Below are 20,176 nucleotides of genomic sequence, written 5' to 3'. Positions count from 1 at the left end.
ACTTATGTCTAAACCAAATTTGTTTTATATATTTGTAAAGCACCTGGCCAAAACTATATCTAATCATGCCTATTAAATTAAGTAGTTAGCTATATCTTATATTTTTATGCTGTCGTTATACGGAGAAAATTCCACAAGAGTGGTGTACAGTAAATATTGTACCACTGTTGCAGAATAGTAAGCAGCTAAAACATGTAGGCAAAAGTGATAGCAAGCACAAAGATATAGTAGAGAACCTTTTTCAAAAGAGATCTGAAGGGGTTTATGAATAATAGGTCATGTCTAACATGATATCTTTTATTTTGAGGAGATAACTCTAAATCTGGGTTTTGGAACTGCTATCGATGAAATGCAGTATTTGGGGGGTTTTTTTTCAATTAAGGAAATTAAACTTGATGAACATCCTTATTGACTAAGTAACTTCACTAAGTTTGTTTTGAGTATATTCATGGAAATATAATCAATGAGCAATCTTGCATACAAAGATGGTTATATAGTGATTAATACAGGGACAAAGACAGAAATAATAGTTGTTAGGGGTTCCAGTCTTTGCCTACTCTGGTAAACAATGACTTTTTTTTTTTTGCCTGTGTTGGAGATCTGTTGTTACTGGGACAGAACGTGTGAAGATATATCTCTAATGGAGCCCTGGATAGCAGTATAAACCCAATAAGGTTTCTATTTCTTACCTGCTTGTCCGAATATAAAAAAGAGTTTTGCCTGAACATATACTCTAAGTGAAGATAATTGCCTTTTTGAAGGAGCCATGGACATTACTTAAGGTCATTTGTCAACCAAGCATTTCCTTTTTGTTTAACAAAAATGGCAGAAATATTAATGATACTGAACCTTATCTTGAGTTTCTGTTACATTTTGTCTCTGATATATTTGCTATCCCACAAGATAACTTTGTATCTTCTTCAAATAATGTTCACATACCTTAATCTTTAACTCCATATGCTGTGGTTTGGGAGTTGCTCTAGAGGAAAAGTTCATTGGAGTACTATTGCTATTGACACAATTGATTTTGTCTCATGCTTTTTTGTTTTTTTTTTTACTCTTTGCTGATCTACAAAATGTAGGAATTTATGTTAAGAGATATTTGATATTTATTGCCTAGTCTTACAAGTTTTGTTAGATGTCACAGGTGAAAAGTCAGGATAAATTATTCAAAGCAGCAAACTATTATACCCCTGACTTTTGTGAATCCCTGTACCAATTTTCCTGTGGATTCAGCAACATTTTAGTTTTACAACTTATTGTTACAACGCATGCATGTCTATAGAATTAATTCTAATTTACAAAACAGTTATCATAAAGGATAAGTGAATATAGCAGGTTATTATAAATAAATGAAAAAGATCTCCAATCACTGTAGACTTAAACCACCAAAACACCCAAAATGAGCTGCCACCTTTTATAAATGTTTAATTACTCAAAGAAACAATAATGAAAATAAGCTTAAAAATTACCTGTAGGGGTAGAAGTATGGGAACTGTTATTGATAGCTTGTTTTGTAAGTTACATGCTGTGGGGCTTTAACTTCATCCTAGCTACATTCATTGTCAAGTCACTGACCCGCAATTAGCATTGTCATATCAGATGTCCTGACAACTGATCTTCATGCAGGTCAGTGATTCACAAGTAGAGAAACTGGGAAGGAAGATGGACTTAGAACAGTGTTTCTCAACCTTTTTTCAGCCAAGGTACCTTTTAAAATTAAGGACAATTTCAAGGCACCCTTTAAAATTATGGACAGTCCCAAGGCACCCTTTAAAATTATGGACAGTCTTGAGGCACCCCACTCTAAAATGTAAAAAACTATTCTAATAGTTTTATATAACTCAGCAACATCCACACATGGACATCCAATGCTAGAGGTGATTTATTCTTCCAAATAAAATACACTTTGTACACTGATACTGACTAGTATCACAGTGTTTCTCTCAGTTTTTCTCCATCATTGAGCTAATGTGACCCCAGCACTACAAGGATGCTGTGACATCCTCCTTATCAACTGATGATGTCATTGGTTGTCAGGACGCCAGTGGCTAGAAGGTTGTAATGGCACACAATGAAAACCTGTGACTTTGTGTAACTATAAGTCAGGCTTCTGCCACCTGCTGGCTTGTATACAAGTTTTGGGCAACTTTTAGACATTTTGCCAAGGCACCCCTGAAGAAACCTCAAGACACCCCAGGGTGCCTGAGCACCCTGGTTGAGAAAGGCTGACTTAGAACATGCACCATCAAAAACTAGTCAGCCATGGCAAATTCTGTATTTCTGTCTTTATAGGTACTCTTTTAAGTTGGCAATACACAAGCACATCCTGTAGAAACACAACCACTTTGAAAATTGTCTTGGTATGATTCTATGTTCTGGAGAGGGTCAATATTTAAACTGGCAAATTCCTGCCACCACCAGCAGAGTATTTGTGGCCAAATGCCTTGATTGTTATGACTTATTTCCTTAACATTACTTAACAGTCTGGGGCAGCATTCTCTTCAGGAGCAGTGTATATTTTAGTTGTGCTGTTACTCTTAATATACACTATATTGCCAAAAGTATTGGGACACCCCTCCAAATCATTGGATTCAGGTGTTCCAATCACCTCCATGGCAACAGATGTATAAAATCAAGCACCTAGGCATGCTGACTTCTTCTAAAAACATTTGTGAAAGAATGAGTGGCTCTCAAGAGCTCAGTGAATTCAAGCATGGTACTGTGATAGGTTGCCACCTGTGCAATAAGTACATCCTTGAAATGTCCTTGCTACTAAATATTCCACAGTCAACTGTTAGTGGTATTATAACAAAGTGGAAGCAACTGGGAACAACAGCAACTCAGCTACGAAGTAGTACGCTACATAAAATGGCAGAGCAGGGTCAGTGCATGCTGAAGCAACAGTGCTCAGGAGTTTCCAACTGTCTGCAGAGTCAATAGCTTAAGACCTCCAAACTTTGTGCGGCCTTCAGATTAGCACAATAACAGTGTGTAGAGAGATTCATGGAATGGGCAAGCAGCTGCATCCGAGACTGACATCACCAAGTGCAATGCAAAGCATCGGATGCAGTGGTGTAAAGCACGCTGCCACTGGACTCTAGAGCAGTGGAGATGTGTTCTCTGAAGTGATGAATCACGCTTCTCTGTCTGGCAATCTGATGGATGTATCTGGGTTTGGCGGTTGCCAGGAGAACGGTACTTATCTGACTCCATTGTGACAGGTGGAGGGGGGATTATGGTGTGGGATTGTTTTTCAGGGGTTGGGCTAAGCCTCTAAGTTCCAGTAAAGGGAACTTTTAAGGCATCAGCATGCCAAGACATTTTGGACAATTTCATGTTCCCAACTTTGCGGGAACAGTTTAAGGATGGCCCCTTCCTGTTCCAACATGACTGCACACCAGTGCACAAAGCAAGGTCCATAAAGACATGGATAAGTGCGTTTGGGGTGGACAAACTTGACTGGCCTGCACAGAGTCCTGACCTCAACCCGATAGAACACCTTTGGGGTGAATTAGAGCGGAGACTGCGAGCCAGTCCTTCTCGTCCGACATCAGTGTCTGACCTCACAAATGCGCTTCTGGAAGAATGGGCAAACATTCCCATAGACACACTCCTAAACCTTGTAGACAGCCTTCCCAGAAGAGTTGGAGCTGTTATAGCTGCAAAGGGTGGGCCAACTCCATATTGAACACTAAGACTGGGATGCCTTTAAAGATCATATGCGTGTAAAGGCAATTGTCCCAATACTTTTGGCAATATAGTGTATATCCACTCTGACAAAACTGTAAACAATGTTTAGAGTTAGCATTTAAGAAAAGTAATTGCTACTCAAGAACACTTGTAGGTGAAACAGATATATTTTTCACTGTTAGTAGGAAGATAAAGCATCATGTTATTATATTTGATCAGTTTCTATATGTAGATTTCAGAGAGTCTTTAGAAAATAAAGATTCAAAGAGCCATGTGGGTAGTAATCAATAGAAACTATGTTTCTCGTCATATGGCACATTCCAGATTTCAATCTTTCAGCAGATTTTGCAAAACACATTATAAAGAACTTTAAGGTCAGCAATTCTGACGAGGTCAGGCACAAGTAAACAAGCTTTTTCATCTCTAAATTAAAATTTACAGTTAAAAAAATGTGCCCCTTTACAACTGAAAGACAACTGGTTTTAACTGGCACAGTTAAGACTGGCCTTTATCACGCTAATTGAGGAGGACACTGGAATTTCTTGATAACACCCATTCTTACTGTGTGGGTTACACAAAAATTTAACATAAACAGCACATTTGTAATGGAATTGTAAATGAAAAACAGTACAATGTGAGTATAACATCAGGAATATTTTTTTAAGCTCCTCTGGCATGATGTATAATTCTGATGACTGCAGCCCAGTGGGTAGGTGTCCCCAATCTGCAATTATTATTCAGAGCATTAATTTTGTCATTACCCTTTCCACACCTACTTGCTTGACCTTACCCATAATTGTGTTAATTTTGCATGTGATGAGATCCAAGGCAGACAGTCTTTGTGCACTCTGGGGGGAAAGGGCAAGGCCCATGGAATCTTTTGTAGGTACTCTACAATACTGATGCCTCAAAGATGCCTTACAGTAAGTCTTTGGAAGCATAAAAAGGTGGAAAAAAAAGCACTCTCTTCCTATTTCCATTTCTTTGAATTGAAAGAAGTAATACATCTTCCTCCCTCTACTACTAAACTGTTGCAAGGTATAACCAAAATAAGGCTCTTTTCTGTGTGTATCATTTATTTACCAATTTATATGGTGATGATATTTTTTGTGTAGCAATTTATAGAGAACATGGAACCATCCACATGATGTATTTTAAATGGAAAGTTTAAAAGAGATATTTATAGATTATTATATATAGTGATATTTAAAGCGTAACCAAAGTCCACAGAAAACTCACCTTCGTTCCAATGCAAGTGCTGGATTCCTCACAGGTCACTGACATCTTCTTCTTGAGCTTCTTCTGGGCCCAGGGTTTTCAGCCTCTTAACTGGCCAGTGGAATACATGACTATTCTTCCATACACTGAGTAGAATCTATGCTAGGCTGCGCATGTGCAGCTCCAGCTACATTCAATAGAAGACAGCAAACAGGCAGGTAAGTTTGTTTTATTGCGGAAGAAACTTAGCATGCGTGCAATAAACAGCTGCCTGCTCAGCGTTTTTAACTTTAGTTTCACTTTAGGTTATTATTGCAATATTATTTTAAACTCATTTTATATGAACTTCATATTTTTGCAAGCTTGCTCTTTTTTTTTTTTATAAATTATAGGGATAAGTAAATTACCCACTAGAAGGATCTCTCAATGGCTTAGTGCAATTACTGCACATGGAGGCAGCCATGTTGAATTATGACCTACAAATGGAATTTATAGTGCTTCCTGTTTTGCGGTGCTATCACATATTGTACTCCCTATATAGCTAATCTAATTTCAACTATTGTTCACAAAGAGAGGCAAATTAATTGAAAATTGATTGATAGCTCTGTCTAGTAGTTAATGCTCAGATCTCTATATTTAATGCAAAAACAAAAATATGGATGAGCCAGCATAAAAAAGTCCCATGAAGAATTACTTTAGGGTCCATGCACACTGGCTTGAAAAGAAAAACGCTGCTTCTACAGGAGTTTAGTGTTTTGCCTGCAATATCAGCTCAGTGTTATCCTATGTGTCCTTGCACATTAGGGCATTTAGAGGCATATTTTAAGCTCAGCATTTAGAGGCAGAAAAAAACCCTTCTGGCTTGCGTTTTTGAGAGCAGTTTTCTGGCAGAAAAAAATGCTGAATGCTCCTAATCTCTTCTAGAAGCTCCTAAACATGGCTTAACACCTGTACAAAAGTACTCTATATGAGCATTTTTTCTGCCAACGGAACTGGCATTTTTTTTAAGCCCAGTGTGCATGGACCCTAAGGTAAACCATAAATAATACTGTAACTCAATATATGTGCTTATGGAAAGTATGCCAGCCTGCCTTTTAAGGAGCCAGTGAGGGCACCTATAGACATTAGATATTATTGTCTGATCTTGTGGATTTTAGCAAGAATGGGTGACAATCTCAATATCTTTGGGGTTCCTTTTGAGACAGAAACCAAAAACCACAGTCAGGTAGGAACTTTATCAACTGGTCTAGAACATTTTAACCAATCCTACATAGTTTTGCAGTGTAGACCCAAAACTCAATAACATGGACACTCACAAGTCTGCACACTGTATGTGTACGTCACCATTTCCAAAGTTAAGATCATTCTGCAGCTTTTACTGCCAGGGGCTCCTTTAAGCATTCACGTGTCCTTATGATTTCAAAATATAAATTTGACAGGTAGTTGAAAGATCCCAGGATATCTCCAGACTACCCGCTGTAAATATATTAAGGGGGAAAGACAAACTTGATTCCAATGAACTAATAAAAAATACATGAGGTGAAGAAGGAAAAAGCTGTTTTGTCAGAATATAAATATTTCCCTTTTTATCTTTCATGTTCCGTGTGAGACTTATCAAAGGAAAGATAGTTTAGCTCCCCTGAGGACCTTCCACATAAACTATTCTGAGACATGGGGGAAAAACAAGACAGAGGAAATTAAAGATAAATAAAGACTGAAAGGCCCATTAAGTTTGTCTCAGCACCATCTAGCCAAAGCTTGTCCTATTATTCATTAATCTCACTTGACAGACTGATTCTCAGGAGTCCTTTCTTGCCTGCCAGGTATAACATGACTCTAAAAGTGCCACCTCTTTAATATGTAAACCTTAGCAAATAATGGGACATTACTAAACCTATTTATTTAAAATAGTTAATGGTCCATTTTATATATATATATATATATATATATATATATATATATATATATAATGTTGCTATTATAAAGGTAGTTACAATGTGTATAGTATTTATATATCTAGGTTTATTGGGCATGTTTGTGATCACAATAAAGGTTCAGTGTCAAATCCACATTCTCATTGGTCATAGGGGTGAAGTTCACAGTGGGTGAGCCTACAGCTCCATTCTTTGTAGTGAGGTTAATGGAGTCACTATACAGAACTTTATAAAGCTAGGAATAGAAATGAGATGATCATTCTCTAGTGTAAATTACAATATCATGTCTATGAGAACCAAGGAAGGATTTTGAAGAGAATGATCAGCTGGACTGGTGCACCCAATCGTGATTGTGTTGTTGTTTTACGATTATCTGGCACAAAGATGTCTGGCTGAGCCCAAAGTCTTCCCCATCACAATGCGTCTATGTCCAAAAACGCTAATAGGCTTTTCCTAAAGCAGGCCATACATTAGCAGAATTTCATTAGAAAAATTTTTGATTCCCTAATGGTTAGTGGGGTCAAATTGATGATAATTTTTGACTGTAGTTATGAGAAAATTTGAAGAAGCAAGATAGAAAATCTTTCTTGACTAAACAAAGTTCTAACTGTACATGTGGTTTTCATTCATATATTGCGCATATTCTAATGTGCATATTGTAGGCACAAAAGAAAATCTGTTTAATATGTTTGAGATTCCATTCAAGTAGCAGATCTGGAGAAAAGTTTAGGGCTTGTAAGCAAAATTTGTTGATTCAGTGACGGAAAGATTGAATTCTCCAATTAACAATTTTTCAGATTTTCTGTATGAATGTTCAAATTAAATTCTACTGGTATATGGCCAGGTTAACATTTCATCCAGACATCAGTCTGAAAATTCTCTGAGATAGTAGATGAAGGAGATAGCTTCCTACAAAATGTCACATACCATAGCTATTCTGTGATCTGGTTCAGCTATTTCTTTGTTGACTGTGGGCACTGTAACCCACTTACACATTTAAGTTGGCTATGCATTAGTAGATTTTTTAACAAAAACTCTCATCAATACATTCAAATGCAGTTTAAAAGTACTTCAAAAAGCATTTGCTGTTAACACTTGATTTTAGAGTGAATGGATTTTCCCAAATGAAAATCACTTTTACTATTAGAAATTAATTTGTTGGAGAAAACTTTTCCATCCTACACCTTCAATTTTTCTTGTCATTGAGGTAAAAAATGAACATCAATCTGACTGCACTTATGTTAGAAAATCAAACAAAAATTCTTGGAAACAAAAATTTTGGAATGAAATTATACATGTGTATGACCAGCTTTAGGTTGCCAATTCATAAGCTGATGTTCAGTACAGATTGAACTAGTTTGAGCAATACTACCAACAATCTCCCTGGGTATATGATCTTTCATCTTTTCACTTCCCATCGGAAAAAGGAAAGATTCTTCCATTATGCATGCATTGATTATAGTTACAACAGTTAGAACAGCTGTTGCAACAGATACAAGCACGCATAGATATAATTTGATACGTGGGTAGATCTCAGAGGTAATAAGGCAAAATCTCATGTATGTGGGTTTTTAAGTATCTGTTGTCTGTCTCTCCTAACTAAGGACAAAAAATCCACAAAAACAATACCATAAATGTCTACCTTCCATTGCAATGTAGGTAATCCAATTTTGTGCGTTCAGGCAATTTAAGCATCGGACAAATAATTTTTGTGCAATCTGGACTTAATACAACTGGATTTACATTTTTTGGAATTGCAGGTGGAGCTATTTTTTTTCTTATAGATGTCAAAGCTACCTAGGGAACACTTAAAGTTCTACTCAGGTTTACTCAATGCACCGTGATAAAAAAAATATATTTACAAGTGCCTGAAGTCATTAAAGACATTTATCTCTTCAGTGACCCTGTGTTTGCCATGTGTTGAGCATGTGTTGAATGCTTACCCCAGTCTCATGTATGGAAGGTTCTATTCTGAACACTACAGTAATGTCCACCCTGTAGCTAAAAATATATCTGTAACAAAGAGTTTGTAACCATTTACTCTTTTTGGTTTTAATGAAAGTATAAGCTCCCTTGTCCCTAACATTGAGTGCTGGTTTCCAGACTGAAGTGACTGGCTCCAGAATCCATCCTTATGCTTTCATGAATATTTAAGGGCAATTTGGGGGGGGGGGGTATTTGGAGAGGGGGGGAGGATTTGTGCATGTCTAAAAAAAATGTAAACAAATTTTAGAAATCCTCTGCAAGGTAAAGGCATAATGTGCTAGTATGCTACTAGCACATTATGCAACACTTACCTTAAAACAAAGCCCTTCAGCATTGCACTGTCACTGCTGTAAGAAGCTTCCATCTCCACCCGGTCTTCTATCTGGGCTCGTGAGCTCCGGCCAAGTGGCTGACTGAACCGTGATGACGTCACTCCGCACATGCGCACTAGAGTCTCGGGACATGGCACAGTGCTCAAAAGGAACAGCACGGGTGTGCCGTTCCTTCAGAGCGCATGTGCTGCTGTAAGAAAAACCCAAATATCTCTTAAACAATGCACGTTTAGGAGATATTCTTTTTGCCTACAGGTAAGCTTTATTATAAGTTTACCTGTAGGTAAAAATAACAAAGTGGCTTTACTACCACTTTAAGCTATCTATAGAAGTTGTTTTTTTTTTTTTTTTTGTTCAACTAATAGACTGAAAAAAACCCAGATTCCTCTATTGACACAAATAAGATGGATTGATGAATTCCCCCCTCCCCCCGCCAGGACATTGTATTCTGATCAAGAAGAATTTTCCATTATGCCACTTTGATAAGTCAATAAAACAATCAAATTTTGTCAAGCAGGGACAGCCACACACTGCCGAACCGAGCGAACTTTGATCAGTATATTATATTGTAAAGCGCTGAACAAACTGTTGGCGCTATATAAATTCTGTATAATAATATTATATGACCAGCTTTAGATTAATAGCCCAATATATTGTATCATAAAATCAAACATATACCAATATTTGTAAAAAATATGACCAAATTGGATTACCTTCAACATTTTTATTATGCTTGTATGGAATAAAACAGTCCATAAAGCATTTATGTGCATGTCATGACTCCAGGGACAGATGTCATGTAGCTGTTTAAACACTTATAATGTTTTCTTATACACCATGTTGGTACTTGCTGAGAGCAGAGAAGCATGTGTTTATTATGTCAGTACTGAAAGACTTTGGCAGCTCAGGAGGACCCCCCACTCCCACCATACAATTCTTTAGAAATTGAATTCTAAATAAAAATCTTTTTGTATGTTGTGGGTACCCCAGTCCTATTCCTTAAAGCACACAGGCAAACCTTTAAGAAGATGATACACTTTTCCTTCCTTATGTCCATCTGTAAGTATTTTTTTAAGTATTCCCCAGAAGGAATAAAGAATGGGTGTGAAACCTGATACAGAATAAAAAATGACGTCTAATAGCAAATAAAAGGCAGATTCAGGAAGGGTAACAAGGTTTCACACACTATTGGTATAGAATCTAGAGTATCTGGTTTCCACTAATGTCTTTGCATCCGTCTGCAGCTGCCCTTCAGTCACCTCTGGCTTTCCCATTCAAGATGTCTAACCATCTGGTCAGTGAAAACATCAGCAGCAGTCAATGTTGTTTGGAGTCATAAGGAGGAAAAGGTTTCCAATTATGTTTTTGCTTGTTCCTACCTATTGTTCAAGTTTTTCACAGGTGTGTGTGCGTCTCATTTTCACTCATTCAGCATGTGAGTCGAAGTTTAATATACTAACATGTATTTCACGTAAGATTGTGTGACCAGATTTTTTAAGAAATCTGTGCCTTTCCCATTTACCATCCCAGGACCAGTGGCTGTTTACCACTTATGGAGCAGACCCCTTTTTACATTATTTTAGCTATGTGCCTTCTGATTTTGTAGACTATCACAGCTAACACCACAGTTCTATGCTGTATATATATTTATATACATATATACACACATATATATATATACACACATATATATATATACACACAGTTGTGTTCAAAATAATAGCAGTGTGTTGAGAAAAGTGAATAAAGCTCAAAATCCTTCTAATAGCTTTTATTTCCATACACACAATTGCATTGGGAACACTACACATTCTATTCCAAATCAAAACATGAAGAAAAATATATCAAATTGGGTTGTTCGTCTAAAAGAATTTAAGAAAAGTGAATATTAGACTGTTCAAAAAAATAGCAGTGTTTGTATTCTTCTTTACAAACTCAAACATTCACTATATAAACTGAAAAATGTTTGAAGATTTTGCTTTCCTTTGAATCACCTAATATTTAGTTGTATAACCACTGTTTCTGAGAACTGCTGTACATCTGTGTTGCATGGAGTCAACCAACTTCTGGCACCTGTGAACAGGTATTCCAGCCAAGGATGATTGGACTACATTCCACAGTTCTTCTCTATTTCTTGGTTTTGCCTCAGAAACTGCATTTTTGATGTCACCCCACAAGTTTTCTATTGGATTAAGATCCGGGGATTGGGCTGGCTACTCCATAACATCAATCTTGTTGGTCTGAAACCAAGATGTTGCATGTTTACTGGTGTGTTTGGGGTCATTGTCTTGTTGGAACACCCATTTCAAGGGCATTTCCTCTTCAGCATAAGGCAGCATGACCTCTTCAAGTATTCTGATGTATTCAAACTGAACCATGATCCCTGGTATGCGATAAATAGGCAGTAGTATGAGAAACATCCCCATATCATGATGCTTGCGCAACCATGTTTCACTGTCGTCACAGTGTACTGTGGCTTGAATTCGATGTTTGGGGGTCGTCTGACAAACTGTCTCCAGCCACTAGACCCAAAAAAGAACAGTCTTACTTTCATCAGTCCACAAAATGTTGCGCCATTTCTCTTTAGGCCAGTCAATGTGCTCTTTGGCAAATTGTAACCTCTTCAGCACATTTTTTTCAACAGTGGGACTTTGCGGGGGCTTCTTGCAGATAGCTTGGCTTCACATAGGCATCTTCTAATTGTAACAATACTCACAGGTAACTTTAGACTTTCTTTGATCTTCCTGGAGCTGATTGTTGGCTGAGTCCTTGCCATTTTGGCTATTCTTCTATCCATTTGAATGATAGTTTTTCACTTTTTTCCACGTCTTTCAGGTTTTGGTTGCCATTTTAAAGCATTTGCGATCATTTTAGCTGAGCATGCTATCATTTTGTGCACTTCTTTATATGTTTTCCCCTCTCCAATCAACTTTTTAATCAAGGTACACTGTTCTGAACAATGTCTGGAACAACCCATTTTCCTCAGAATTTCAGAGAGAAATGCACTGTAACCAGCATGTACAACATTTTCTGCCTTCCTTCCTTAAATAAGGGCAATATTTGCCACCTGTTTTTCAAAGAATGAATGACCTCACTAATAGAACTCCACGTTGCTATTATTTTGAACATGCCCCTTTCAATTAGTGATTCAATTACACAGAATCAGCAGCATGCATGTCATGACTGTTGGGTCTGTTGGATTTCTATTACTCTACTACACCTGCTAGTAAATTATTTGCCATGTAGAAATATAATTTCTACCAAAAACAGTGATTGATCAGGTTAGTGATGGCTGACTGCTATTATTTTGAACACAACTGTATATATGTATATTTTTATTTCCTATGTACTTCAAAAAGCAAAAATAAGTACAAAATAGCAACAATACAGTTTTTCAGTTTTGATCCGTAGATCTCTTTCACATGTCTGTCTTTTGCTTATCGCTAAAGTTTTGGATGTATTATTTTTTATATTTTGATTTTAATAATTTTTTATATGATTGTAAGGCTGAGTATTAGTTCCTTGGAATATTTCTTAGATGGGAGCACACACTGGAATATCTTGTTGGTACAAGTGAACTCAGTTGACACTGAGAGTTGACTTCATTGCACATAGTGGGGATATTGATTCATTTATTGTTGAGATATTACTGCACATTTGGTTGAGCGACAATAATTGAAGTTTTGGGTATACGTATTGGGATTGAGTGCTGTATTTATTTAAGCAGGAGTTGCTCTGATTACAGGCCAAGATGTCTGCAGACAGCAGGTTTAAGGGCACATAATAGAGCACACGCAGTGTGCTTCCCCATGCACCCTGAAGTCCACTGTTAATTTAACAACTGAAATTGAACCATTCCAGAGACATATGTATAGTTCTCCAGGGTATTTGCATACTGTAGAATGTTCTGATTTGTTTACATGTTTTACTTGGTTAATTATATGGATATTTATATGTATATAATTAAAAAATAACATAATATACAGTGTAGCATACCTAGACAGATCTTTAATTCTAACAAAGTATCCTGGACTTGACCATTCAAAAAATAATCAGCAAGGCTATATATTTTATTCTCATTGAAAAGATGGAATGCCTTTTTTTGGTGCAATATTACTAAAACTGAGCAAAAAAATTCTGTCTCATCATTTTCTTTGTCATTAGTCACTTATACCTATCTTGCTCACTGCATGTTATAGTTAGAACTTTTTAGCAGTCGAAACACTTTTTGGAATGTATTGCTTGTCAGAAAACATAAAATGCTTACAAATTTCTCTCTCAATATGCCCAATATGTTCTCTGCAATATTTTAAAAATTTGCAATTGAATAGAACTAGAAGCATTTTTAAGAAAAAAGTGGTATAAACTTTCCTAAACTAAGAAAAGACTGTTTCATAAGCTACATTGTATGCTTATATTTTCAGATTGTAAAGAAAAAAATCTAATGCACAGAAAGCAGTTTTCCATCAAATCAATTGAAAGTATTATATCATGTACACATAACATTACAATTACCACTCCTAAAATAAATATAACAATTTTCAGAACATACAGCAGTAATGATATAATATAAACAAGTTTTTAACAAAGTAATTGTGATAAGACTTTAAAACATTAGCAGTTTTAAGGGATGTTCTATTTCTGGGGAAAAACAACATACACATCAAATACATTTTCCAACATGGCCCACCTAGCCAAAAGGCCTCACGGATCCCTTTCCTTGTGATCAGCCAAAGCCGACCATCAACTACTTGGTCGAGGGGCTCTTCCGAAGAGATACCCTTCAAGGATCGGGGGAGGAAGGAGCCTGAGGGCCACTCATCCTCCCCCTAGACTTCAGGGCAGGCTCGAGGCCCTACACCCTCTATCCAATGAGAAAAAAAAACACACACACATAAGTGAAACAAACATGAAAAGAAAAATAAAAAAAAATATAAGCAGCAGTGCAATTGTGCACTGGCTAGGCCCTGAGGCCCATTGCAAAATAATTACCCTGGACTTAGCCTAGAGGCCTAGCCCTAAAAGGCGAAGTGCAGAAAAAGTGTTTAGAACAGTGACCATGTGCACTTTTCACACGTGGGATCCTTTCACAATGTGTTACTAAGAGCACCCCTGGGGCGACCACTCCCAGGGGTCACTGATCCATGGACTCTCTGCCTCCTCGGCCCCTGGCCATTCAAATCAGTAGGAACTGGGCCTCTGCGGGTTTCCCGGGGAAATTACTCCCGATCCCCACCAGCCTGTGGGTGCCTCTGTTTCTCTTTCAGCCCCTTGGGAGATCCACCCTTTCTATTTCTCCTGGTGACCACTGTCTTGAGGACAATTTTTCTAATTGAGACGCTTGCTCCAGTGACTTGTAAGAGAGGATTTTGTTTCCTTTGATGAGGTTTTGGCATAGATGTGAAGAAGGAATCCATGCAAAAAAACAAAACAAAAAAAAACCTTGTGAACCATAACAGGTCACAAGACTTTAACATGGGGAGGGTACCTTGCTTGAGGGGACACCATCTGGCAATGCACCTTGTTGATGAGGGTAAAAGCCTTCAACCCTGTGATTGTTGGGTAATGGGGCAAGGGGTTTATCAGAATCTGGAAGCCCCCTTTAAAAAAAAAGGCACCCAGATACTACCCATTTCCCTGCTCAGTCACAAAAATGCAAATGGAAATTAAAGGCAAGACACACACTTTTTGTCAAATCCTTTATTAAAAAAATGAAAGGATACAAAAAATGTCCCAAGATGTAAGTCCACCATAAATTACATCATCGAGCGATTCAAATCCCTGTCAATCATAAAGAACGATGCCCACAAACTCACTGAAAGAAAATAACTCACTGACTGCACATGCAAACCTGTCGCTCACTCACCATAAATAACAATTTTCACACCCCATCCCAAAAATCTCCTGGGTGATGCGGCCATGTAATTGACCACATGAATTTTATGAACATATTGACAGAGGTTCATACAGTATATGTGTGCCTGTAGTTCAGCTTTAAAATAGTCAGGAATTTAGTGCTTTTCCAGGTGAGAAGCCTGCCCAAAAATGATTTTGGAATCTAGAACTAAAGCATCAGCATAGATCAATACTCCAGCAGTTGCCATGCCATTGAACATCAATATAACTGTACAGAGTGTTCATGCCCTGTCATGAAACTGCACTTTGAAAAGCACTTGACAAGCATGCATACAAAGCATAAATATTTTACATTTCTCATGGCATGTGTAAAGTATACAGTATATCGCACACTTGCTATTTACTTTTGATTGCCTGCATTTTGGAAGTTGATAGGTCTGGCCTCTGAGTCGAAATGTATGATCCCAGGGCAAAGCTTAACTGGGCCTAGAGTTTGCTGTTGGCAAAATGTGTCAGTTATGTAATCTATGTAGCAATATTACCATAGCAGTCGCTGAATAGTATAGGACCTTTATGTCTACATTGATCTTCAGAACACTTCGACCCTTCTGACACTCTAGGTTTAGTAATGTGTCTTGCAACCAAACCAAGGAGTTTGTCACAGCTAGCTTTCAGCATACAATAAAAAGCATTAGGAAAGTAATAAAAGAGAGTTTTGCTGTATTGACACAACTCAAAATAAAGACAACAATCAGGTATATCAGAAGCTGTAAACAGGTAGATAAACAGCTATACATGGTAATAATAATATAACTGACATAAAATGAACTAGCTAACTGGACTCAGCATAGATGTAACTATTGCAGCTAGAATAGGAATATACTGGATAAGGAGGCTATGCTGCTACAGAGCGCCCAGGGATATGCTGGGCCTAGTCTGTAGTTATCAAGATGTCACATTCAGGGGACAAGTTTGGAGGTCAGCAGCTATTGCAGTAGAGAGGCTCCCACCGACCAGCTGAATATGTGCAGCAGCAGGTCACCCTGGCAGATGATACAGGCTCACTTGAGGTGCGGAGTCTAAACACTAAACAGTGTTAACCAAAGCTGCTGATAGTGGAGATGGGTTTTGCTGCATGTTAGTAGCAGATTGTGGTCCTCAAGATCACCCCACCAGCAGGTAAGCAAGCTTGGGTCCAGTAGCAGATATAGCATGTAGGGTTCATGCAGAAATGTAGTCAGTAAACAAACCAAAGGTTGGTAATATGTGGTCACAGGTTGGCATTAAGCAGAAGCGTACTCGAGGAATAAACCAAAGGTTGGTAATGAATGGGAAGTTCATGGTAGAAGTAAGGAGTTCAAAGTTCGGCAGAAGCAAGGTAGGATTATTCAATGGAGACGGGTACTGTCTAGCATCTCAGGCAGCTCAGCAAAAAGAGACTTCAGACACAGTAGAGGTTGCAGGTTCAACAGAAGAGAAGGAGAAGAAGGATAGCAGTTCTGAGAAATAACAATATTCTAATGTTCTGTGGGGGATTCTAGATCTTCTACCGGCAACATTAAGGCCCTTGTCTTGGAGCCGCTTAATAATAATGCTGATGATTCTGCTAGCAGAGAGGTATTTTTGTAGAATGTATAGTATTACACTGGGCAGAGTTCTGTTCTCAGAATACGAATAGTATAACTGGGCTTGCTCTCAGAGTGATGTGATATAACTGGACCTACTCCGAGAATGACATGATATAACACAGCCCTCTCATCAATCCTCAAATGTGATGGTAGTCCTGCTGAGACTCCTGTGCTGGTGATGATGGTCACTGTGTAAGGAAGATATACACCATGTGATGACCATTGCACCACTAAAGGAATTCACTGGTGTGTTGACCGTTGAACCACTGATGTGATGACTGCTGAAAGTGGGATAGCCACAGTGTAACTGAGGGCCTTTCCCTCCTGGAGATGTTGGTACACCCTGATGTGCTCACTATGGTCCTGCGCTGTGGAGGAGGGAGGGAACCCACCAACAGCAAATTCTTATAAGGCCTTCTGATCCTCCTTCTGCCACAAGGCTTCTTGAGAGTTCCAGTTTAATCAGAACATAATACAGTGTTAGAAGGTGGTTTCAGTCAAACAACTAACAGCATTCTCTGCTACTTATTCAGTGGTAACCCCCCCCTTTAGTGATCAAGAAAAGGCATTAAAGTATTATAGCAAAGTGAAAGTCATTGGGCAAAGTAGGGTCCCCTCTCCTCCATACTTGCATAGCCCAATACTTGGCTACATCTACAACAGTTATGGTATTGACTATGGAAAAAGTTGGCCTGTATACATTTTACAGATGCCTCCTAACTCATAGAGTTAACTACATCGACAAACCATCCAGCCATTGAAAAACTTTTGTTAATATAATGCACACACTGAACTATAGATCACTACTAACCACATTCTGAACTTTAGATCACTGGTCAAGTAGACAGCTTTGCTTCTCTCTGGATCCGTGCAGTACAGGGTAAAGGAGATGGTATTATTTACTACATACATGATTTAAAAAACTATTTCCATGTAAATCTGTATCTTGTGTCATTATCATAGCAGGCAAGCCAATGCGTGTTGCTTTTTGTAAAAAAAATGAAATATGAGTGTGTTGTCAAATTTGGGATTCTGCAACTTTATCGCCTAAGTTAAATTGTGTATTTTTGAAGTTAGTCTCCTGCCAGCTGCTTTCTATTCAGCCATGAAGTGGAGATATTGGTGTAAATTAACTGCAGGCATCAGACGCATCTGACATGAGCTCCTTGATTTACCACTGATATACTGGTCCAAGCTGGAGACTCCTCTTGAGAAATTAGACTTCTTTATGGCTTGTTGATATATGACTGTTTGAGCCAGCACAGAAGAAGTGGCTGCTGGAAGGCAAATCAAATCAGTTTAAAAGGGATGTTAGCCTACTCAACCTGTCTTTCATAGTCCTCTGAGCTGAGGGGACGGTATAACTAAAAAAAGCTTCAGAACTTCTATTGTTGGAACTCTCTGTTTAGATCCAGAAGAGTCTATTTATTGAAGTGTATTCTCAAACTCTGTAGTCTAAATATAAAAACATTTTCAAGGACTGTTTCAATAAATTGACACAAAGGGCTATATCCCAAAGCTTATGAGAAAGGGGAACTACTAGCATACTTGTTAGTAATAGGGCTTGATAACTGATCCTCTAAAATAATTTGTATCATGGTTTTTGCAAGACATTCCCACCCAGTGCCACTACTGAAAGATGTGCATACACATGTTTTACAGCCTACATTTACATTTATGGAAAGCAACATCTACAATGCCCACACAGCAATCAGTACACAATGGATCTCGATTAAAAACAAAATTTAAATTTATACTACCATAGAGATGGTATATTTAAAAACCAGAAGGGATCAAATAAAAGTTTGTTAAAGGTAACATACACATAAACATATCTTTTGTGGTTTTTAAAGCTGCAATTGGCTCCACAGGGCTATGGAAGTTAATTTTACTAGCTTAAACCTGTTTTGGGGCCAAAAAATGCCCCTTTGTTGGCCACATTATTTTACCCTATTCTCGCAGAAAAGAAGGTGGTAACTAAAAAAGTTTAAAGAATAATTGCACTTTCAGATTCCACCCCCCCCCCCCCCCCGACAGAGATGCATAGTTACCTCATTCTGGTGGCAGCAGCCTCCAGGGATTGTTTACATCCCATATCACAAGTCCCCTTTCTCCTGGCTATGCCCACACAGTAGAGCCCCTCAAATTTTTATGTTCTTCTCCAGGCCCGGACTGGGACAAAAAATAGGCCCGGGCATTTTATACTGAGCAGCCAATTTCTCTAGGGACTGGGGGTGGGGATGGGGAAATAGAGGTTGGGCGTTTGCGGGGGTGATTGGTGAAGAGATATTTACAGAATTGGTCTTCTGTACTGTAATGTAAAGGAGCACTGTGATATAGAGGGGACTGCACTGTAAAGGGGCACTGTATTGATTACAATGCACCTTTACAGTGCAGTTCCCTTTATAACACATTGCCACCTTACATTACAGTGCCCCTAGCAATCACAGCCCCCTATCACAGTGACACTTGCAGTCATGGGCCCTCCCTTTCTCTATAATCCCAGTACCTCCTAAATATTCAGCAGAGACATCCCCATCCAGCAAAGAGACACCCCCATAAAGCAAAGAGACAGCTCAATCCAGCAAAAAGACATCCCCATCCAGCAAAGAGACATCCCCATATAGCAAAGAGCCTGCCCAGTCCAGCAAAGAGACAGCCCCATCCAGAAAAGAGACATCAAAATCCAGCAAAGAAACGAGTCCAATTCTGCAAAGAGACAGCCCAGTCCAGCAAAGACAGCCCAATCCAGCAAAGAGACACCCCTATCCAGCAAAGAGACATTCCAGTCTAGAAAAGAGACAGCCCACTCCAGCAAAGAGACAGCCCAATCCAGCAAAGAGACATCCCAATCCAGAACAGAGACAGCCCAGTCCAGCAAAGAGACATCCCAATTCAGCAAAGAGACAGCGCAGTTCAGCAAAGAGACAGCCCAGTCAAGCAAAGAGACAGCCCAATCCACCCCCGCTACAGAGGCCCGATTCACACTGATGCGGTGCGGAATTTGCTGTTTTCTGTACATTTCCAGCACAGCATCAAAATGGCAATACACTCATGTGAACCATTGCGGGTCTGCATGCTAAGTTAACAACACCCCAAAATTGGTTTGCAAAACGCACTGTGATTTGCAGAGTCAGATTGCATGGGTGTGAACACACATGCGATCTGATTCCGGTGCAGCAAAAAAATTCGGTGCGATTCCTGCGTGAATCACATGCGATGTGCCACATCATGGCAGTGTGAATCGGGCCTTAATGCAGGACACCATGTTGGGTCCAAGAAGTTAATTCATATTGTGAGAGAGAGAGAGACAGTTCTTGACATGAACTGTTGCTCTCTTGCAAAGTGGGTGATACTGAACAGACACATGTCATGTCAGAAGGTTAAATGACAGACACAGAGCTAGACACTCACGCATTCTCTCATGTCTCATGATGAATATTTAGGGCTCATGTACACTGCAGCTAATGAACTCACGTTTAGGAGCTGTTCAGTGTTTTTTTCAGCAGCCCCTGAACTCACCCTAATG

The sequence above is a fragment of the Staurois parvus genome, unplaced genomic scaffold (assembly GCF_062004578.1).
Source record: "Staurois parvus isolate SC_StPar_1 unplaced genomic scaffold, SC_StPar_1.0 ptg000011l, whole genome shotgun sequence".
NCBI lineage: Eukaryota > Metazoa > Chordata > Amphibia > Anura > Ranidae > Staurois > Staurois parvus.
This window is presented reverse-complemented; position numbering follows the sequence as displayed.